The sequence below is a fragment of the Callorhinus ursinus genome, unplaced genomic scaffold (assembly GCF_003265705.2).
Source record: "Callorhinus ursinus isolate GAN/ISIS: 27379988/994484 unplaced genomic scaffold, GSC_fseal_2.0 scaffold50, whole genome shotgun sequence".
Taxonomy (NCBI): Eukaryota; Metazoa; Chordata; class Mammalia; order Carnivora; family Otariidae; genus Callorhinus; species Callorhinus ursinus.
The window spans coordinates 4869332-4889670 of record NW_027397112.1 but is presented as its reverse complement, the minus strand read 5'-3'; the positions used below and the strand labels follow the sequence as shown (position 1 = coordinate 4889670).

The window sequence follows — 20339 nt, the reverse complement described above, 5'->3', positions numbered from 1 at the left end:
ATATTGTATTTCTATGATAGTCTTACCAACAGACTCAACTCTGATGACTTCATTTTTTTTTTTTTTTTCCAATACAACTTTGAGTTCCAGGGTATGTTCAGGAGTTGGAATATCCCACATGTGGATAAATCCACCAGTTTCTCCAGAAACCAGGATGCTTTTATTTGGTCACTTATCAGCCTAACATATATAACTAATGGAGAGGAGCATAAAATGTTCTTCAGTTTAGTGGAGAACCAAGAGCACGGAGTTCCATCTCCTCTTGTGATGGACTTTAATAAACTGTTTGAATTTGTTGAATTGAATACCAGTATTCAATTGGTTTTGACTCACAAAAATGGCAATTTAATGGAGTTCAGTTCAATATTTTACTTCCTCACCGTGTGGTTGCTCTTATTATTATTATTACTTGCTTTTTAACATTGCTTCTTCCTTGCACCCTTTTTCTGTTTCCCACTACAAATTTCTGTGTCTCTCTCTTATACTCTCTTCCTTGGCTCTTGCCTTGTCCCTCTTCCCTGTCTCCAAAACTCTGGGAGAGGGAAGAGGAGAACTTGAGTGTTGAGTCTCTCCCATGTAGCAGTTAAGAACGTGGCTCTGTTGCTGGATGGCATGGTGCTAACACTCTCACATCTGAATGATGCTGGGTAAGTTACTTACCCTTTCTGTGCCTTGGTTTCTCATCTACAAAATAGGAATTGTGATGGTTCCTGTCTTGTGTTGTTGTGAAGTTTAAATCAGCTAAGGTAGCTAAAGGATATAGAAAAACACAACTTGGATGTTCAGTAAATATTAGCTAACATTCCCGGATTAAAGTCTCCTTTTCTTTAGTTAAACAGGATGATAAATTGAAAGAGGCTCATCATACATTATTGAGTGAAAAGAGGTCACGAAACAACTGCAATATAATTTCATGTTGTAAAAAATAGTATCTGTCTTTATACGTGCAAAGGAGATACATAGAATTTCCTCGATTATGGCTTATTTATATCATTCTTTGTGCTTTCTAATTTTTCTAAAGTGAACATATATTTTGTGTAATAAACTACACTTTAAAAACGCCTTGACTCGGCTTATTTATATGTTTGCTCTACACGGCATTTAAATTAGTGAGTTAGGATACAGAGACTGTGTATATAAGCGGGAGGACCACAAGTTGATGTGGCCATTTTGATAGGGTTCAGACTGTTGGCAGACAGCTAAATTTGATGGGTAATCTCAGAGAGATTTAGAAATTGGAAACTGAGGCACAGAAGCTAAAGCACTGAGCCATGGTGTGGGGAACTGGAAGGTCGTGTGTTGGAGCTTGATACGTTAGTTGCGGGTGCCCCGCGAGTGAATGAGGGAGCACAGAAGTTGGAGCAAGGATAGAATAAGGGTAGTGAGGGGGACATACAGCAGTGACAAGAAAACCTGTCGCCCCAGAGAGAGGGGTGCGGAGAGAAGCTGCTTGAGTTCCTGATGACACCCAGCCTTCAGTTCCAGGGCCCCCAAGGGTGGGGGGGGTCATGTGTAACCCGTTGTAAGCCATGTCTGTGCAACCTCAAAATCCATTTCCCACTTTGGAAGCGAGCGGGAGTGAGTTTCTGTTTCTTGCTCCCAGATGCCCAGGGAATTTCCACTGGCTGCTTACCACGAACCCTCAGCACCCATTCTTACCAGCCACTCCTCAAATGTGCCTGATTGCTTCTATCTGCAGGTTTTCATTCTGTTTTACAGTCGCGGAGCGAGGGAGAAGAGCCTAGGGGTGTTCCCTGGAGGGTCAGTTCTGGCTTCGCGTCATTACTAAGAACCGCTGGCTCCTATCCATCAACATACTTACAGAATCTTAAAGCCCTGGAGATGGGAGCCAACTTCTCATGAGGAATCTCTGTCTTTCAGAAAGAAGCAAAGTCAGGACAAGCCCCTCTGAGGCAGGGCGCGAAGGCTCGGAGCGGTGAAATAACGGGGCCCGGCCTAACTCATGTCAGTATCCTTCATCTCTAACTGTCAGCGTCAGACTATCAAAACAGGAGATTTCAACCCAAGAAACCTACGCCGATTGCGCTAGGCCATGGTGATTCCCTCTGAGTCAGACAGGATGATATTTGAGGTCACTTAAAACCCTGAGGTTAGAAGTTTGTTTTTTTATTTTTTTAAATACAGAGGAGGAAGATTTCACTTAATGATAGAACTGGACCTAGCATTTTGGTCTCTTAATTCCAAATTCACCATTCCAGCTACGAATGTGAAGGCCACCCATGTCCCCTTCCTGCCTCCCCAGGGCACCCTTGTGCCTTGAGGCCGTGGTTATCTTGAACCGTACCCTTTTCTCTCCCCCAGAGATACTTCAGCGGTGGAAAGACCCTGAGTTGGAGCTTTGTGGGACTGACTGCAGCGTTCTTCAGGGAAGAATAAGCACAAAGATGCTGGAAGAGCATCGTTTTTCCACGGGACACCATGCTGAGAGAATACAGAAGGATGCCCAAGGAGAGGTTTAAGGAACAGTCATTGCTCAACTAGGGATGCGGTCGAGTGCTCAATCCACGGCAGCTTGTGTGTCATTCTGCAAGGTGATGCACTTTGCCCGCGGACTGGTCTTCTAAGTGAAAGCTGGGGATCATTTGTTCTTATCTCGGCTTCTTATCTGGGTACAGAAGTGGATTCCAATTTAAACATAAAGCATTAGACACAACACAACTTTATGTATTTCACTAACTCAAAGTTATAATTACGTAGATGGAGAAAGGCTGATGTTTGCCTTCAGGATGAATCTATGGATTCAGTATTATTACTCTCTGCGTATTAAAATGGGTTTCCGAAGTATTAGTACTTGAAAAAAACTATTAGTTCCAATGGAAATGACTTCACATATGTATGGAAAAGAATCATCACGAATCTCTTGAAAATGTAATAATTCATACATTTCGCTAGATGCTTAATCTCATTTACTCATTGAGCCATTCAACAAAAATATATTGAATGCCAGCTCTGCACCAGGCATTGTGCCAAGTTCAAAGTAGGAAGTTTCATTATGTAATAGAACAAGTCTGGGACATTCTCTGTGCGAGGGGGCCACAGAGAACCAGAGAAGTAAACAGTTTGGGGGAAGAATAAAAGCATTCAGGGACTCTGGTGAGTATCTTCACGCTGGAAATTTTGGGGAGATTTGGAAGTACTGCAGGCGACTACTGAGTAATCAGGGGGCTTTTTCTTCTGATTGCTCCTATCTAGAAGGGGAAAGGGGAGCTGACATTTAATGGGCACCTACCTGCTATGGGATAATCACAGTATTGGATGACACACACACAAACATGCACACACACTTCCATACGTGTATATATTGGTTACACGCATATATACTAGATGACATACATTATGTGTATATTTATAATATTTTGAATAATGTAATAATTTAAGTGTAATAATTTAAAATGCGATTAATAATGCAGTTATTTAAAAAGTATTGCAATAAACCTGTGATGTAAGTCTTACTTGCCCATTTGAATGAGGAGAAGTCGAAGCTCAGAGTCACCTGTGTAAGGTTGTACATAAGAGGAAGAATGAAGATTTGTACTGAAATCTACCAAATTCCAGAATCCACTATTTTTTCACTTATCTTGATATCCAGAGAATAAATCAATCAAAAATCTTAAAACTCAAATTTTGTTTTGATATAAGACATCGCTTACTAGGCGTGTGAACTTGGGCAGAATCTTCAAGCTCTCTGGGCTTCGTTTGACCATTTTTGAGATGGGATAATAACAATCTTACTTCCTGTCTTAAAAGGTTGCTGAAAAATTCAATGAAATAATCCCAACTACTCAGCTGTACCAAATAATGTAGACAATGGCGTTATAAAAGTACTGTACAAAAACAAGGACCTGCCATCTTATCTTTTTGATGGCGCAAGAAAACCAAAGGCAGTTACTTAAATTTATCCAACGAGGTAAAGGAGATCAAAAAGAATGACTATTTTTTTTTAAGTACGACTTAAGGAAAATACAAATTAAAAAGTCTCTTGGTTTAGAACAGTGGAATGTTGATAACTGTTTAAGCTAAGTCCTTGGGTACAAGGGATTCCTACTACTTTTGTGGATAAAATTTCCATTTTAACAAAAATATAACGGTTTCTTTCTTGACTACTATAGATTAGATAGGATGGTGGTTAAGAACAAGGGTTCAGTAGCCAGAATGCCTGGCTTCGAATCCTGTCTCTGCCACTAACTAACTGTGTGACCTTGAGCAAGTTACCTGGCCTCTCTGTGCCTTGATGTCCTTATCTATAAAATGAGGCTAATATAGTACCTACATCGTGGGCTTGTTCAGAGAATTAAATAAGCTGATATTTGCTAAGTACTTAGTAAATTATGTATAAGTACTTGATAAAATAAAACTCGTTTGGGTTCTGAATAACAAGGAAAACTAGGCGCCAAAATGCCAAGCAACTTACTCATAGAGTCACAAAGTTAGTAAGTGGCTGTGCCTGCATTGGATTCTGGGTCAGTCTGACTCCAAAAGCTTGGCTCTACATGCCGCGCTGTCTCTCAGCGGGGACCTACTGTAATTCAGCCAGGTCCTAATTTGGCAAATGATACTGTATTTATCCTAGTACTGAAGGGGGTGTCCGAAGTCTGGAGGGTTGCTGGGTGAGTCTGTTTGCAGGAGGCCTGAGAAACATGTCCTTCATAGAGGCCAAGAGACTTACTAGAGGTGCAGCAGGAAATACTCTGGGGAGCCCTAGGCTTTCTAGAAGGGCTTTGCAAGTCAGAATCCCAGGGTACTAGTTGTCTGTTCCTTGCTCCACACAGATCACATAAAAGCTACCCATGTCCACGATGCTTCCTCTGTTCCAGGTATTGTTCTAACTGCTTCATACATTGTGCATGTGGAGCATAGATATTAATCTGGGTTCTCTCGGATGACCCCCATAAGCTCTGGAAGCTTGAGTCTTCCTGCAGATTTACCACCATTATTTTTCACCATCTTTTGCTAATAGAATTGCCACTGAAACTGGTTGTATTAGCTCTAGAGTGAAATAAACAACAGAACTAGGCAGGTTGTGTGGGCTACCCAGTCATATATAAGGGTGAGAACATGACAGCGTTACTGTCATCTTTTCTAGAGTAATGTTCTCATTCTTTCTGAATGAGGTGCAGCTGAGCCCATCCTACATATATAAAAAAGTGCCGATCTCACACGAGGTCAGAAGGAAAAATGAACACGAGCGTGGATTACAACTCGCCCTTATTTCATCAGGAAGAATTTTTTTTAAAGCTTAGCTACTTTGATACAGAGGGAAATACTCATAAAAAGGAGAACTGGTGGCAATATATTATCCAAGAATCTTTTGTCCTTTTTGGTTTGGCCAAAGTATATTTCTGAGGTTCAAAGCTCAGTGATCAAATGCTGCACTGACATCTTGATGACAACGGTGGGATTTTGTTGAAGCCTAGATCTGGATTTTATGACCCTCTCCATCTGGGAGCCAGTCCCCTGTGATCGTAGGGAGGATAGAAACATGAGCAGCCGTGCTCTGCTGAACATCGATATATCGCTTCCATCACAAGAGATCCATAGGCGGTTTCCCATTCGACCTCTTCAACAAATTCTGTGTGGGAACTGTATTTACCTCCCTTCCGAAAGTGGGAAAAACTGAAGTCCAGGAGCTCATGAGACTTGTGTTCTACTGCACAGCTAGTGGTGGGTCCAGGATCTCTATGTAAGTATTGGGGATACTTCTAGTCTATCCTATTGTTGCTGATCAAACAATAACAAATCCCTGCTAGAAAAGTTTGATGATCTTAGGCCATTGGGCTGCTATAACAGAATACCTTAGACTGGGTGGCTTATAAACAACAAACTATTTCTCCCAGTGCTGGAAGCTGGGAAGTCTAAGATCAAGGCACTGGCAGATTCAGTGACGAGTGAGGACCCCTTTCCTGGTCATCGATGGTTGTCTTTTTGCTGTGTCCTCGCATGACAGAGGAGGCAAGGGAAATCTGTGGGGTCTTTTTTACAGAGTACTAATCTCATTCATGAGGGCTCTATTGCCATGTCTTCATCACCTCCCAAAGGCCCTACCTCCTAATACCATCACATTGGGCCTTAGGCTCTAACATGAATTTGGGGATGGGATATTCATAAAAACACATAGCCAGGTACTGAAAATATGAACTTACAAGTCAATGCCCCCCAAAAGTTTAATTCATGAAATTATTTTAAAAACAGCAATCTTAGATCCTTAAGGGATTATACATAGCTTTTGCAAAGCTGCTCAATGGAATGGTTTAATGCTTTAAGGACAGATTTTCCAGTTTTTTGGGGGCCATGCTGAAACATTGCCAAGTTGTATCATCTGCAAATTCTTGGGATAGTCAAATATAGAAGGGGTAGCCTGCTGATTCGCCCAGTCCATTAAGATGACATTGCAAGAAGAAGTTAATAAGAATCTTTCCTATAAAATGACATTTCCTGAGATTTATGTAAAAATAGTGAATATAAATGATTATGGGGAAGACAGCTTATTAGCAGAAAGGTTCCTTTCTACCTAATCGCCAATTATTATAACTTAGGGGGAAGCCAGCATGGCATCTGCTAACCTTCCTCTGTCATTGAGTGTCTCTCTCTGAGAGGGACACCCACCGACTTTGTGAGGTAGGAAGCGGCCAGCTGGGTCTCCGTGTGCCACACAAGATTTTCTCCTCGGTAGCAAGGAGCTCAAGAGGTGGATAGTCATCCACACCTAAGATATATCCCGTGTGGAACTGTCCTTCCTTCCGAGAAGAGCAGGCAACCGCATGAATGTTCTAGAAAGAACCATAGAGGGAGCCCTGCGTGGGTTCCCAGAGAGGATAGACCACCTCGTATGGTAGACTGGTGGCTGTTGACATCCCCACATTCCAAAGTGAGCTCTACCAAGTCTGGAGCCCAGCTCTGCTGACCCCAGCCCTTCCCAGCAGGGGGCAATGTCACTCCGAGGTCCACTCCAGACTGCTCGCTGGGGTTTCCTTCTCCCAGTACTAATAACTAGGTGAGGCAGGGACGCAACAACCAGCGTCTTCTCTCCCGGTGATCTTGTGGTTTATTTCTCCCACCTAACCCATTCCTCCCTCCCCCTCAACATACTCTGGGAATTACTGTATTTTTCTCTGCGTGTTTATGCTGATTACATATTGGTTGGTCTTGTCTCCCATACACCCTCTTTAAAGGGTGGGGACGTGCCCCTTCTCCACTATCCATTATCTGGAGTGTCTACTCTCAGGACTTGGTGCCCGGGGGGTGTGGTAAAGGCTTGTTTACCAGCTGTTCAATATCTCCGTGGGCCTTGTCTTCTACCCCAGGAGCTAGTCTGATCAAACCTTCATGGAGTCTTGGTCAAGGCAGTCCAGGTCAATGCCGTTCACAGGTAATAAGTTTCTCCTGTGACTGGAGCACTGGGTGAGGCTCTTCCGGTGAATTAGCCATAGTCTGTGCCTTCCAGAGCCTTTCAAACCAGAGGACCCTTTAGGGCAGCACTTTGCAGCTTCGCTCTTAACACGCTCTGCTGGGTCCGGTTCATTGCGAAAGGTGTCATCAGTGATTTGTTACCACGAATAAAGTATTGAATGGGGAAGAGTTATTTTTAAAAGTAAATTTCAGTGGATTCAGACTTATTTTTCTCATAACCCTTCATAATTTTTCTAGCATTATTGATGAGTGTGAAACTTTGGGGTTTACATCTTTTTTTTTTTTTTTCTTCTGAGGCCCATGCCTCGCAGACCCCAGTAGACAGATAGAAAGATTGGTTGCCTCATTCTGGCAGAAACATAAGTGAACGGGTAGGGAAGTATGTACAGCCAGCAGCTTATCAGCTCTGACACCCTGCCTTTCTCACCCATGCAAGGAAGCTTCTCTGAATGCAAGTCGTGAGGGTCATGTTATCGCAGATACTATCTGATTATGGGGAGAGGGATATAAATTCCGATGGGGAAGGAAAGGCAGAGGGTGAAGTTCTTGGATAGGACAGATCAAAGTTGGGTCTTGTAAGGCAGCCCCAACTTGGGCAGAGAGCTCTGGGGCGCAGGGGCCACCCAGCAGTAAGATTTAGGCAAAGTTGCCACAGGGGGAAAGTTTGGAAAATGTTCCGGGTCCTGTGAGTACTCCAGCATGGGAAAAAAGATGGTGAGGAGGGACCTAGATTAAGCTGGGGAAAATCGTGAAAGGTTCTCAATGGAAGATGGAGGTGTCTAGACTTTATGCAGTTATGTTGTGAGTATCATGTACATTTTTCAAATTTGGCACATTAATGTCTATATTTCTGTGTGCCGGGCACATAGAATCGTTTTTAAAGCGTCCTGGAAGGGTTTAGACATGTTTGTCTGCTTTTGGGGGCTATGTTTATTTCTAAACATACCATGGTGGCTAAGAGTCCTGGCTCTAGAGTCAATTAATTTGGGTTCAAAAACTGGCTCTGTCACTTATTAACTATAGACCTTGGTTTGCCATGCCTCAGATTCTTCATCTGTAAAATGGGGTTAGTAAAAGTGCTTATTTCATGGATTTGTTACTAAGTACTACTAACACTAAGTAATTAGTATTTGTTACTCATGTATTAAAATGTAAGTGCTTAGTATTAAGTGATTAAAATATATCTTAGCCCAGAATAAGGGCTAAGTACCTGCCAACTGCTAATATGATTATGTTACTATTATCTTTGGTGAGGGGCACCTGTGTGGCTCAGTCAGTTAAGTGTCTGCCTTTAGCTCAGGTCATGATCTCAGGGTCCTGGGATCGAGCCCCATATCGGGCTCACTGCTCAACAGGGAACCTGCTTCTCCCTCTCTTCCCTGCTCATGTTCTCTCTCGCTATCTCTGTCTCTCTCTCTCTCAAATAAATAAATGAAATCTTAAAAAAACTATTATCTTTACTGAATAAGTAGGTGGGTGTTCTCTAGTTATTTCCTGAAGATGTGGGTAAAATAAGACACATCTTAATGAATCAACCTGTATTTCTTTTTTTTGTGATTTTATTCATTAATTTATTTGAGAGAGAGAGTGTGTGAGCAGGGGGAGAAGCAGAAGGAGAGGGACAAGCTGACTCTGTGCTGAGCGCAGAGCCTCATGAGGGGCTTGACCTCACAACCCTGGAATCATGATCTGAACCAAAATCAAGAGTCAGTCATTCAACCAACTGAGCCACCTAGGCGCCCCTCAAACCATACTCCTTGAGTGATCTTTGCAATCACTGTGTTATGTTCTGCGAGGGATATAAAGAAGCAAGTTGTGCACAAAACCCTCAAGAATGTTCCAGTCCAAAGAGAATTAAAAAAGGCCAAGCGTGGAAAAGCTGAGCAAGAACAAAGCAAAGTTGTACCAGTTTGCCAGATAGCATATGACAGCACACTTCTCCAGGAGTTTGGAGAGGAGGTGATAGCACATAGGTTGGAGTGCTTTGGGAAATCTTTAAGGATTGAGGAGGAATTTGATCCAGGGATTTAAGATTGGGTAGGAATTAGATATCCGTGGAAGAGGAGGAGGTGCATCTGATGCCTTTTTGGGTGCTTATTTGTGACTTTTCACACTCTTTCAGTCATACATTCGTTGGTGGGTTAAGGAGTTCTTTAAATTTTCTCAAGTTCCTTGTGTCTATGCTTCTCATGCCTTATTTATCTTTAGGGATCTTCCCGGACCCCACTTTGGCACTCTGTATAATTCTGCATTCAAGAAATGATCCTTCGGGGTGCCTGGGTGGCTCAGTCGGTTAAGTGTCTGCCTTCGGCTCAGGTCATGGTCCCAGGGTCCTGGGATCAAGCCCCACATTGGGCTCCTGCTCCGTGGGAAGCCTGCTTCTCCCTCTCCCACTCCCCCTGCTTGTGTTCCCTCTCTCGTTGTCTCTCTCTCTGTCAAATAAATAAATAAAATCTTTAAAAAAAAAAAGAAATGATCCTTCTCCAGTTTTAGAAATTGTAAATGTGTCCACAAGATTTATCTCTTAGAGATCAATTAATCTGCACAGACAGATCTTTGCATGTTTTCTAGTTTTGAGAAAGGCTTTTCCTTCTGCCCCAAATCCTTTTTGCTGTTAATTGGTCAGTAGCTGCTGGTGAGCAAATCCCCATTTACTCCACCATCTGCTTAAAAAAAAAAAAGCTTTATATAAGAAACTCCACTGATTTGGCCAAAGAGGGGGAGGAACAAGGGGAAAGGAACCAAGAGGGGATACCATTGTTCAATTTTCTTAATAACAGAGACCAGGAAACCAAATATAAGAGAAAGGGAACTCAGGAATATTTGAAATGGGTGATTGCCAAGAAAATGGTACATTTAATCTTTGCGATTTGTTGCTTGTGAATATTCTTATTTGTACTTATCATAATTTCCTCTGAAGGGGCTAAACGCCATGGGGGGGAGGAACCATACATAGTGTGAGACAGGTGGTCTTAAGTGTGCATAAATGTCTGCTGGGTGCCTAGTCCAGCAGAGCCAGGAGGAGCAGAGTACAGTGAAGGACAGAGGGTCACTGGGACAGTCATGGACAACGATGGGACACACATGTAGGAAATTCCATGAGTGAGCATCTCTGGGAGATGTTCTTCATTCAACAGTGCAGAGTCAATGACCAAAGGGCCCAGGCAGAGAAAAAGGAGGAAGGTATTTGGGAGAAATAAAAGTTACTGGTTCAAGAATCAGGGAAATGAGTGGGAGAGAACTCTGAATAAAGCAGGTTGCCCTCCATAATGTGGGTGGGCCTCGTCCAATCAGGTGAAGGCCGGAAGAGAACCAAAGGCTGACCTCCCTGGAGCAAGAGAGAACTCTTCCAGCAATGGCCTTTGGACTTCACTTGCAATATTGGCTCCTCCTGGTTCGCCAGCCATCTGTTTTTGGACTTGAATGGGACTTGCCATACTTCCACAGATGTGTGAGCCCAATTCTTTAAAATAAATCAGTCTGTCTCAGGAGAATCCTGACGAGTTCATTGGTGCAGTAGGTATTTCAGGCATACTTCATTTCATTCTTTTTTTTTTTCTCCCTCACTTTGTTCTTAAGGACACTATTCAAGGTCACATAGCTACTCGGTGGCAGAGACAATATTCAAATCCACTTCTGTCTGACTTCAAAATCCCATATTCTACTCACCAAAATATACTCCTTAAGACCCAGAGAAGGGCTTTTGAAAACAAAAACAAAAACAAAAACAAAAACACTGAAACTTGAATCCCTGCCTTCTGGTTGGTGTGAAGATTCAAATGTAACCTAACAGGAGACTTAATGGAGGCTCAAGTAACTGGGCAACCTGTCTCACTGGGCTGGGCTGGGCTGGGCTGGACTGGACAAAACACAGCTGGCCTCCAAGGCAGAGAAAACCCAGCCTTGTGTCCTTGCCAGCTTGGGTTGGCTGGAATCAGGGTGACCCGATCCTTCTGAGCCCTTCAGCTTCAGTGGAAGGAGAGGAGATGTTTCTTTCCATCCCAGGTGCCTGGAAGTTCAGCTGGGGAGTCCATTATCCCATCAACAGCCTGCCAAAGAGATGTTCTGCTTTTCTGTTCCTTCTCCATATTTCCTGGCAGCAGACTCCCCCTTTATTCCTGCCCCTCTCTGTCTAAATGAGGGACCTGGACCACACGGCGTGGGGGGGAAGGAAGTGAATTCAGGGTCCGTGATCTAGGAGAGGGGCTATTGGATAGAGGCATGACAATACTCTCCCTTATGTATCTTCCCTACTTAGGACCAAGAAGCAGAAGGCCTGAGACAAGGAGGCAATTTTCTCATGTTTCCTTTCTGTCTGTTGGCAGTTTGAGTGGTGGGACTGGAAAACCAGAACAGGTTTTTCCAGTTGCTTTGGGCAATGGAGTGAGTCCCCATTGTCACATGCTTGAATTCTCCACTTCTGGAAATTGGGGCCAACTTCTCTGCAGCCAGCCGCTGAGAAATACGGGGGTGCCCCTTGGCGTATGGGAAACACACAATCCCACCACTCTAACTGGCTTTGTGCTCCTTTGAACGTTGGGGAAAAAAAAGGAGGAAGGGAAGCATAATTTTTTTCTTCCATGGTTTTCTTCCAGGGGACTCTGTGATGTAACTGCAAATAAATGAGAACGGTCTTTAAAATATTCAGTTATACACTCCAAGGGGTGTTACGCACATTAAACCCTATCAATGCAGCCATCTTGACTATATGCTCGTTCTAAATCTTTGCTGGAGTGCGTGTCTCTTCAGTAGGCGAATCTCGGCCTCCAGAAACCCAGACGAAGCAGAGTCATTTTATCTTGCGTGTCAATAACCGTAAATGGTCTACATATCAAGATGTTAAAAATATGGCTGGATTACAAAGTAAAACGCAACTATAAGCTGAGAAAAGGGATATATTTAAAATAAAATGGCTCATAGAAGTTGACCATTAAAGCCTGGGAAAAGGCACGCCAGGTAAATGTAAGTTAAAAGAAAGATGAATCTTCCCTTAGTGTCAGACAACATTAAAGCCAAGGCAAAGAGCACTAAATGAAACAAAGTAGGTTACTTTTCATTCTTAAAGAGAACCACATTTATGATCTAACAAATATGTTCTGTGCTCCATGGGGCCAGGAAGATTCTTTTTTTTTTTTTCTGTTTTCCTTTTTCATCCAGTACTTTGGTGAAAAAATAATAATTTTTATTTATTTATAAGATTTTATTTATTTTTCATTTTTAATTTTTTTTTTTATTTTTTAAGAAAGAGAGAGAGTTCAAGCAGGGAGAGGGGCAGAGGGAGAGGGAAAGAGAGAATCTTAAGTAGGCTCCATGCTCAGTGCAGAGCCTGATACAGGGGCTTGATCTCACAACCCTGAGATCGTGACCTGAGCCGAAATCAAGAGTCAAGACGCTTAACTGACTGAGCCATGTAGGCGCCCCTTTAAGATTTTATTTTTAAGTAATCTCCACACCCAACGTGGGGCTTGAACTCACAATCCTGAGAGCAAGAGTCACATGCTCTATAAGCTGAGCCAGCCAGGCGCCCCCCAAATTAGTATTTACTGACAGACTTTAAAAATCAGGTGATTTCAAATTAAAGAACAATCCGTATTTCCAGTTTCTCTCGCAAAATCCGAAAATTTGACCATACTGGGTCTGAATATTCATGTCACATCCATCAGCCTGGCAGAGGTTGGCAAGCTGTGTCCCATGGGCCAAGTCCAGCCTGCCACCCCAAGAAATCCACACCAAGACATTCATGCCAAGACACATAATATAAGGTCAAAATAGAAAAATCAATTGCATTTCCATGTAGTACAACAGATAATTAGAAAATAATTTTTAAAAATAATATCTTTATGCCAGCATCAAAAATATAAAAGAAATAGGAATGTACCTAACCAAAATTCTAATACCTTCACATAGAAAACTACAAACACACTATTGTATTAGTTTCCTAGGTCTGCCATCACAGATTACCAAACACTGGGTGCCTTAAATCAAGCACTGCTTGTTAAGAAACAAAATTTAGTCCCCTATGTGCAGACTTTTTCAGGTCGGGTTCCAGGAAAGCATTAATCCCTATAGGAAATGCTTTTAGGGACAGATTTAGGACCATTCTAGATGCAAAGGAGAGAAGTTAATTCATTACGTACAATAGATGCTTTAGGGTATAAGGGTTTAATTCCCTGTGGGCTCCCTGGTTGAGAAGGGTGGTCTCTCTTAGAAGTATGGTGGGAGGTCGAGAGGGGGAAAGCAAGAGTGGATAGCCTACCCAGGCCCACAGGCTGCCCTTGGACCCTATCAGCATGACAGTCATTTATTTCCAGATCCTGGAGAGTGAGTTTTCAACATTCAAGAGGTCATTGGGCCATAAAATGTTCATTGTGTATTTAAGAGGTTCTTTTCCCTTCTTGCTCAGGATAGACTCTTTGAGACGTTGGCTGTGCTGGGATTTCCTTGTCTCAAACCTGTAGCACTCACTTCTGCCACTGGATGATGTTTTCTATTTAGGAGTCACAACTGAAGAAGTGTTTAAGCCACTTAGGCTTCCAGGAACTACTGTTGGAGCACTTCCGATGAAGGTGAAGCCGAGAAAGAAATCACAAGTGGCTTAAGTGTTTACAAAGTAGGTATCTATAATATACATAGCCTGCATCTGGGCATTTCTGGACATTTCAATAACAGTCTAACCTGGTGGTAACTGTGGCTACACAAGACTAACCCAGTGGGGACTTGGTGCAGGTTGGCTCTTTGAGGAACTTGAGCAGACCAACAGAGTACAGGAGACCAGAAGAAGGGGGTCAGGCTGCTGGACACACAGAAGGGGGAGGTCATCTTTCTCTGGAGGGTGACCCAGGGAGATATAAGACTCCTTCAGCATAATAGTCTGCAGGCATGTGTGTGAGAGAATGTCCTAGTTCTTCGCCACCTAAGAAAGAAGATAAGCCGTCATTTCCATGGGCTTCTGGATTGTGTTAATGTTAAAGCATCCCACACAGGTCAGTCATCATGATGCAGTTGGAGGTGCTCATCTACATTCCTCTGCTAATGGCTAGTGAAGATCCTAACTCACTTCTAAGAGGCTTACGTACCCATAAAGCTCTGAACGTTAAATATATAATAGTTGGTTGACTGTGATTCATTCCTACGACAATCCTTTTAATTTGCCAGCCAAAATATGTATGTGGAATGGGGATAATGTTTCAGAAACAGCCTTATGCTGATGCAGTGTAAGTGTGAAGGAAGGCGGTTGCTTGTCTCTGGCAGTTGTCAGGGGCATGAATCAAGAATGGATTTTTATCGTACCTTTGTATCATTTAGTAAATATTGATTGAGTACTTACTAGGTTCTGGGGAATATGAAGACAACTCTAACCTCAAGGAACACTCAATGTAGTCAGGAAGACAGACATATAAACCAATAGTTAAAATGTCATGGGGGTAGGGTTTGTTAGATCAGGGAAAACATCATAGTTTCTCTGAATGCAGAGATGTTGGAAGTGAGTCCAAGAAGATGAGTGGAGGGAACAGGATGTGCAAAGGAGTGATCAGAAAGACCCAGATGTGTTTAGAGAAGTCATTAGGTAAGGCCAGGCAATAAGACTGTTTGAGACAGAGAGAGAGAGAGAGGGCAGCGAGATCTCCTGTTCATGTGTGGTGCTGGGTGGTAGGTTGAGAGAGAGTGGATTCTGAAGCTGGAAAGATATGCAGAAGGCCCTTAAAAAACCTATTCTAGAATTCAGACTTTCAGAGCAAGCACGTGTACCCGGGAAGCTGGTTCTTTTCTTTCTTTCTTTTTTTTTTTTTAAAGATTTTATTTATTTATTTGACAGAGAGAGACACAGTGAGAGAGGGAACACAAGCAGGGGGAGTGGGAGAGGGAGAAGCAGGCTTCCCGCCGAGCAGGGAGCCTGATGTGGGGCTCGATCCCAGGACCCTGGGATCATGACCTGAGCCGAAGGCAGACGCTTAACGACTGAGCCACCCAGGCACCCCCAGGAAACTGGTTCTTGAGACCAAGAACTGCTGTAAAACCACTCAGACCATAATTTACTTGCAGGATTGGTCTGTGCTTCAGGAATACATCGTTGTGAAGGAGGACGGTTCAACCAGAAAACACCTAACGGCACAAAGATCACACTTACTCAACCAGCCCATAACACCTTTCTATTCAAAGGCAATCCAAGAAGTGTTGAAGTTATATTTTTTCTTTTCCTCATCAGGATTTTAAAGACTTGACTTATCCAGATACAGTTGTTTTTTGTTTGTTTGTTTGTTTGTTTGTTTTAAGAAATGAAGAGGGCCCCAAACCTTACTATGTGATCTTGTGGAAATTGCTTAATCCCACTAAGCTTTTGTGTTTTCTCAGCTTTGAGGATAATAATGGTACCCCCTCCCCCCAAAGAGTTTCTGAGAAGATTTTGTGAGAAAGCCTATGTAAGGTACTTAGTATAGTGCATAGAACATACAAAAACGTGATCGATGATGAACTATTATGGAGGTTTCTTTAAAAAAAAAAAATCTCTATCAATTGATTGTGATTCTTTGACCCTGTACCCATCACACTCCCTAAAACATCTATTGGCTTGATCTCATTTTCAAACCTTTTTCTCTCTCTTTAAGGGCAGTTGAGTCTAAAACATGGTTGAGACACTGAACTAGGATCTCCTCTGCATGTAGGCCATGTTCTGATAAAACAGATCCAACTACACTCCTGTTACAAGGGTGAATAAGGATGATGAGCAAAGAGCTTGGGAATCCTGGCAGGAGATCTGTCCACAGGTTGCTAAGCTGGTATAAATAGCTTTGAGTCTCCAGGTGATTTGCTAAGGCACACCCTAGAGGAGGGAGGTGTAGGGTTTCTCTGCTAAGGGAAGGTAGCTAAAAAGAAAACATTGTACTCTCGCTTCACTGCGGGAAGACCAAGGGCCATGTTCCATGGACAGCAAGAGCCAGTGAAAAAGCAAAGCTCACCTTCTACATCCTTGGAACAGTTGGAGAACCGGCCCTTGAGCTTCACAGATGGCAATTCCCAGAATATCTATGCAATGTCCTTGGAGAGTGGCTGTTGCGTGATTGGTGATGTAGGGACTCCACAGCTGTACAAAGCCATCGGCCCCTCCCGGGGAAGCTCAGAGACTTGCAAGAGTCAAAGCACATGACCCCTTGGAAAGTGAGCAATAACACAAGGATTTACAAATGGACAATACAGCCTAGAAGAATGGCTCTCTCCCACTGGCCTTTCAAAGGTATTTGGGTTAGATCTCAGTCTTGCTCTTTTAACACACCTTTGGAGTTTTTCTATTTTGGTCAATGTCTACAATTACTATGAATGCCTTGGAAACTGGCAGAGGAGGAAATGATCTGGGTCTCTGGAACGCACGGCATTGGGAACAGCTTCACGGCAGAGGCTGGACATGTAGAGATAGCTCAGAAGTTGGCTGTGTGTTTTCCTGTCCTGGTGGGGGGTGGGGTGGGGGTGAGGAGAAGAAGATGAATAGTAAATGCTATTTTTGTTGAGAGCTTACAATCCGCTAGGTATTGCTCAATGTGTTTTGGATGTATTTTCTCAGTTAATCCTCATGACAAGATACAGACAAGGGCTATGATTACTTCCACTGAGTAAACCAAAATTTAAAGAGGTCAGATAAATGACTCCTGGTCACAGAGCCAGTATATACTAGAACAGGGTCTTTGAACAAGGTTTGATCCCAGAGGCTGGACTCTTACCCACTAAGCTAAAAATATCATGACTTTTAACCTGATGTAGAGAAATACTGGCCTAAGCATGCTTCTTCAGGAGCAGCACCTACATCTTTAATGAATGTCCTTGACTCTAAGCTTCCAAAGGACAGAATCCATGTCTTATTAGAATTTAGTGTCCCTGCACCTGGCTATTGGCCCGTACTTGATAACCAATAAATGTTAGTCAGTTCAACTGACTAAATTGATGAGTTCTATATAACAATTTCTGAAAACCAGTCTTGCAAATGAAAAAATGTTGCCCCCTTACCCTCTTGCAAACAAACAAAAATCACTAACCTCTCTCAAGATTAGAATCCAATTCAATTAAAAAACATGATTGATTTATTTCTGGCAAGAAGTTGAAGCTAGAAACACTGTCCTTCTCCCCATCTATTTGCCATAAATTATTAACTTGCATTAGCACGGTGCCTGATATGAATTTGGATGGTATTATGTAACGGTGGCTTAAAAATATTGGCGAAAACATCGATGTGTCCTTTACAGGACTTGATTTAAATATGTCAGGAGATAGGACTGCTGGCCACCAAGGCAACGTCAAAGGAACCTGTTTAATGTGGGTTGTCACATTCGGGCAGTTCTCAAGCCCAGGAGTGGATTGGGACAAAACTCAGACATTTATCTATAATTGTGTAAGCACCCGTGGGTTTGATCAAGATGGAAGTGTGTTTCTCCCAGCAGTGTGCCAATAAATGTCTACAAAGAGCTCTCTTGAAAATAAAAAAAAAAACCCTAGTGGGTAGCATTGGCTTGCTTGTGTGATATAACACCTACTCCATGGTTGATTTTAATTCCATTGAAGATGGAGTTGAAAAGAGATATACATAATCATCTCTCTTGAAATGGTTTGAATGGACTCCGACCTATCATTTATTCCTCTAGAACTTCTACTCTGGTCTATGTGGGATTCCCAACTCACCATCAGTGCATACAAATGGCCACTGGGCTGGTTCTGTTTTTGTGGCTTTTTGTCTACTGAACACTGGAACTTCATGAACCAGATGCTCAGCATCAGGCTCCAGATTCATAGGCTATGCAATTTCCTATGATGTTTTACTCTGGACAGAGTAGTATCTAGGAGGTCCCTGAGAGTCCATATGGTCCAAGACTTTTCAAATAAACAGTCATGAGGATGGTGGAAACAGAGTACACTCAGTCTTCATGGTCATCACCCCAGAGTAAAACTGAATAGCTCTTTAGGAACTAATGGGTGGTGAAGGAGCCATGTCAATCATCAGATGCAGGTTGAGTAGGGAGGGCTACAGGCAACATTTGTCATCTCCCATCCTTGAATCCCCAAAATCCTTGGCCTGGAAGTTTCAGTTAATTTAGTAAACCATTAATGGGCTAGACCCACAAAGGTGAATGACTCCCAGGCCTTCTGCCAGTGAGCAGAACATCAAAACTCTATGCTACACACACAGGTGAATGGAGATCTGTCCCTCATGCTAAGGGCTCAGAGAGGAACATACCTAAATCAGACTGAGCTGTGTGGGGGTGCTAGTCAGGGAGGGCTTCTTGAAGAAGCCCACATTGAACTCTTAAGAGATGAGTTTCTTTCTCCATAGCTTGGCTAGATAGGATTCAAGTCATTCAAGTGAGTTGGACTCTCATTCCTTAAAATCTTCATAAAGGAGTCTCTTTCATCTGCTTTAGACCCCGGGCTTCAGGAAGGAAGAAACATTTGGTAGGATTGTCTCTAGATATAGATGTTAAAAGTCCTGTAAATATAACGGATTTTTGCTGGGGGAGTAGAGTTGGGAAATTTACTGGTTCTTAAAAGAATATATCTGATCAACAGAAATCCAATTTCTACCGAAAAAGGGGCTGAGGGCTGATCCTATAGGGCCCCCTTGCCCTTTCAGACTTAGCAACTGTAATTGTTTAAAGAAGCACGAAGATTATTATTGTAAAATGAAGGTCTACAAGAGCCGCTAAGTGAAGACAAGTCTTCTCAAGGTTCATGAAGAAGCCAGAGCAAATCATCCAATATGGGATGACCACGTTGTCTAGCAGATTCATCCCTCTAAGCCAGTATGTTTTTCTGAGATGAGGTGGGAAACTTCCACAGAGTTTGAAAACGAACACGTGCATGGCTGTGAGGTCTTCAGCTACCACAAGACGTCAAAGGAAGGACGTGCCTCATCCCAGTTCCTATGACTATGGACAGTTACCAGGGGCAGTGTAGAAACTCTAGCAATGATGCAAAACTGCCTACTCTTTTGGACAAACAAAAACGATGAAGGGTGTTTTCCTAGGAAGAATTAGGCAGGATGACTACCCCAGGGTGATGGCTTTGGTTTGGGCAGACGTGAAGAACTAAGCAGTTTTTTTAAGGAATAGCCCAGGTACCAATTTGTCTTTCGATTTGTCTTTCAAGGAACTGATGGTGGCCAAAGGACACTGCTGAAGACTGGGAAGAGGAAGTCCCCACTGATGTCAATGGTGCCGCAGCCGGAAGGGACTCACAGTGGCCTTGTGTAGCGATGTCTGTGTGGTTTAAAGGGATGGGCCCATCAGAAGTAGGAGAGAGTACTTGGTAATCTACTCTCTAGTCCATAATCTCAGGCTTGGAAAACTGCCACGGGACTTGGCTTTTGTCAACCATTGAGATGCCCTGGGAGACCCCCAAAATTGAACTAACTCTATGAAAACGAGCCCTGTGAACTTTAGCATTCATCTCAGTGGGGAGCAGTGCCTACACACCCGACCCAATGCTGCAAAGAGATTATACTATTGCTCAGCATTTCCAAAAGGCTATTCCGGGGACTATTATTCCGACAATATTAAGGGAAGGGTACTGTGGAAAAAAATCATCTATGTTCAAGCAAGTCTAGAAAATACATAAATAGAGTGAAGGTGTTTATTTTCTACAGGTTTTTTCAACTGCTATCCTGAATTGTGCATCTCTAAGAGGGAGACTGTGTATATTTTAAAAGTCAGGTTCTCGTGTAAAAGGTAGGCGATGTTTCTACTTTGGGTGACGCTGGTAACACAACATTGGCACATTGCTTACAACTGCAGAAACACAGGCATGGATTTGTGTCCTTAGGTGTCTACTTCAAATAAGAACCAAAACATACCATATGCACAAGGAAAGGATTAGTGGGAGCGGAGAGGCTTTGGTGGCAGACACTTAGAAGTCAGCCACCCCTGATTGAAGGT

At 42.9% G+C, this 20339-nt stretch overlaps 1 long non-coding RNA gene across 1 annotated transcript; it reads left to right on the top strand.

The window, feature by feature from the left end:
* Positions 1–7996: 7996 nt before the first annotated feature.
* Positions 7997–20124, top strand: LOC141370919 (uncharacterized). The gene is made up of 3 exons (XR_012375414.1): positions 7997–8229; positions 13924–14038; positions 19555–20124. It is a non-coding gene; the product is annotated as an uncharacterized lncRNA (long non-coding RNA).
* Positions 20125–20339: the final 215 nt, after the last annotated feature.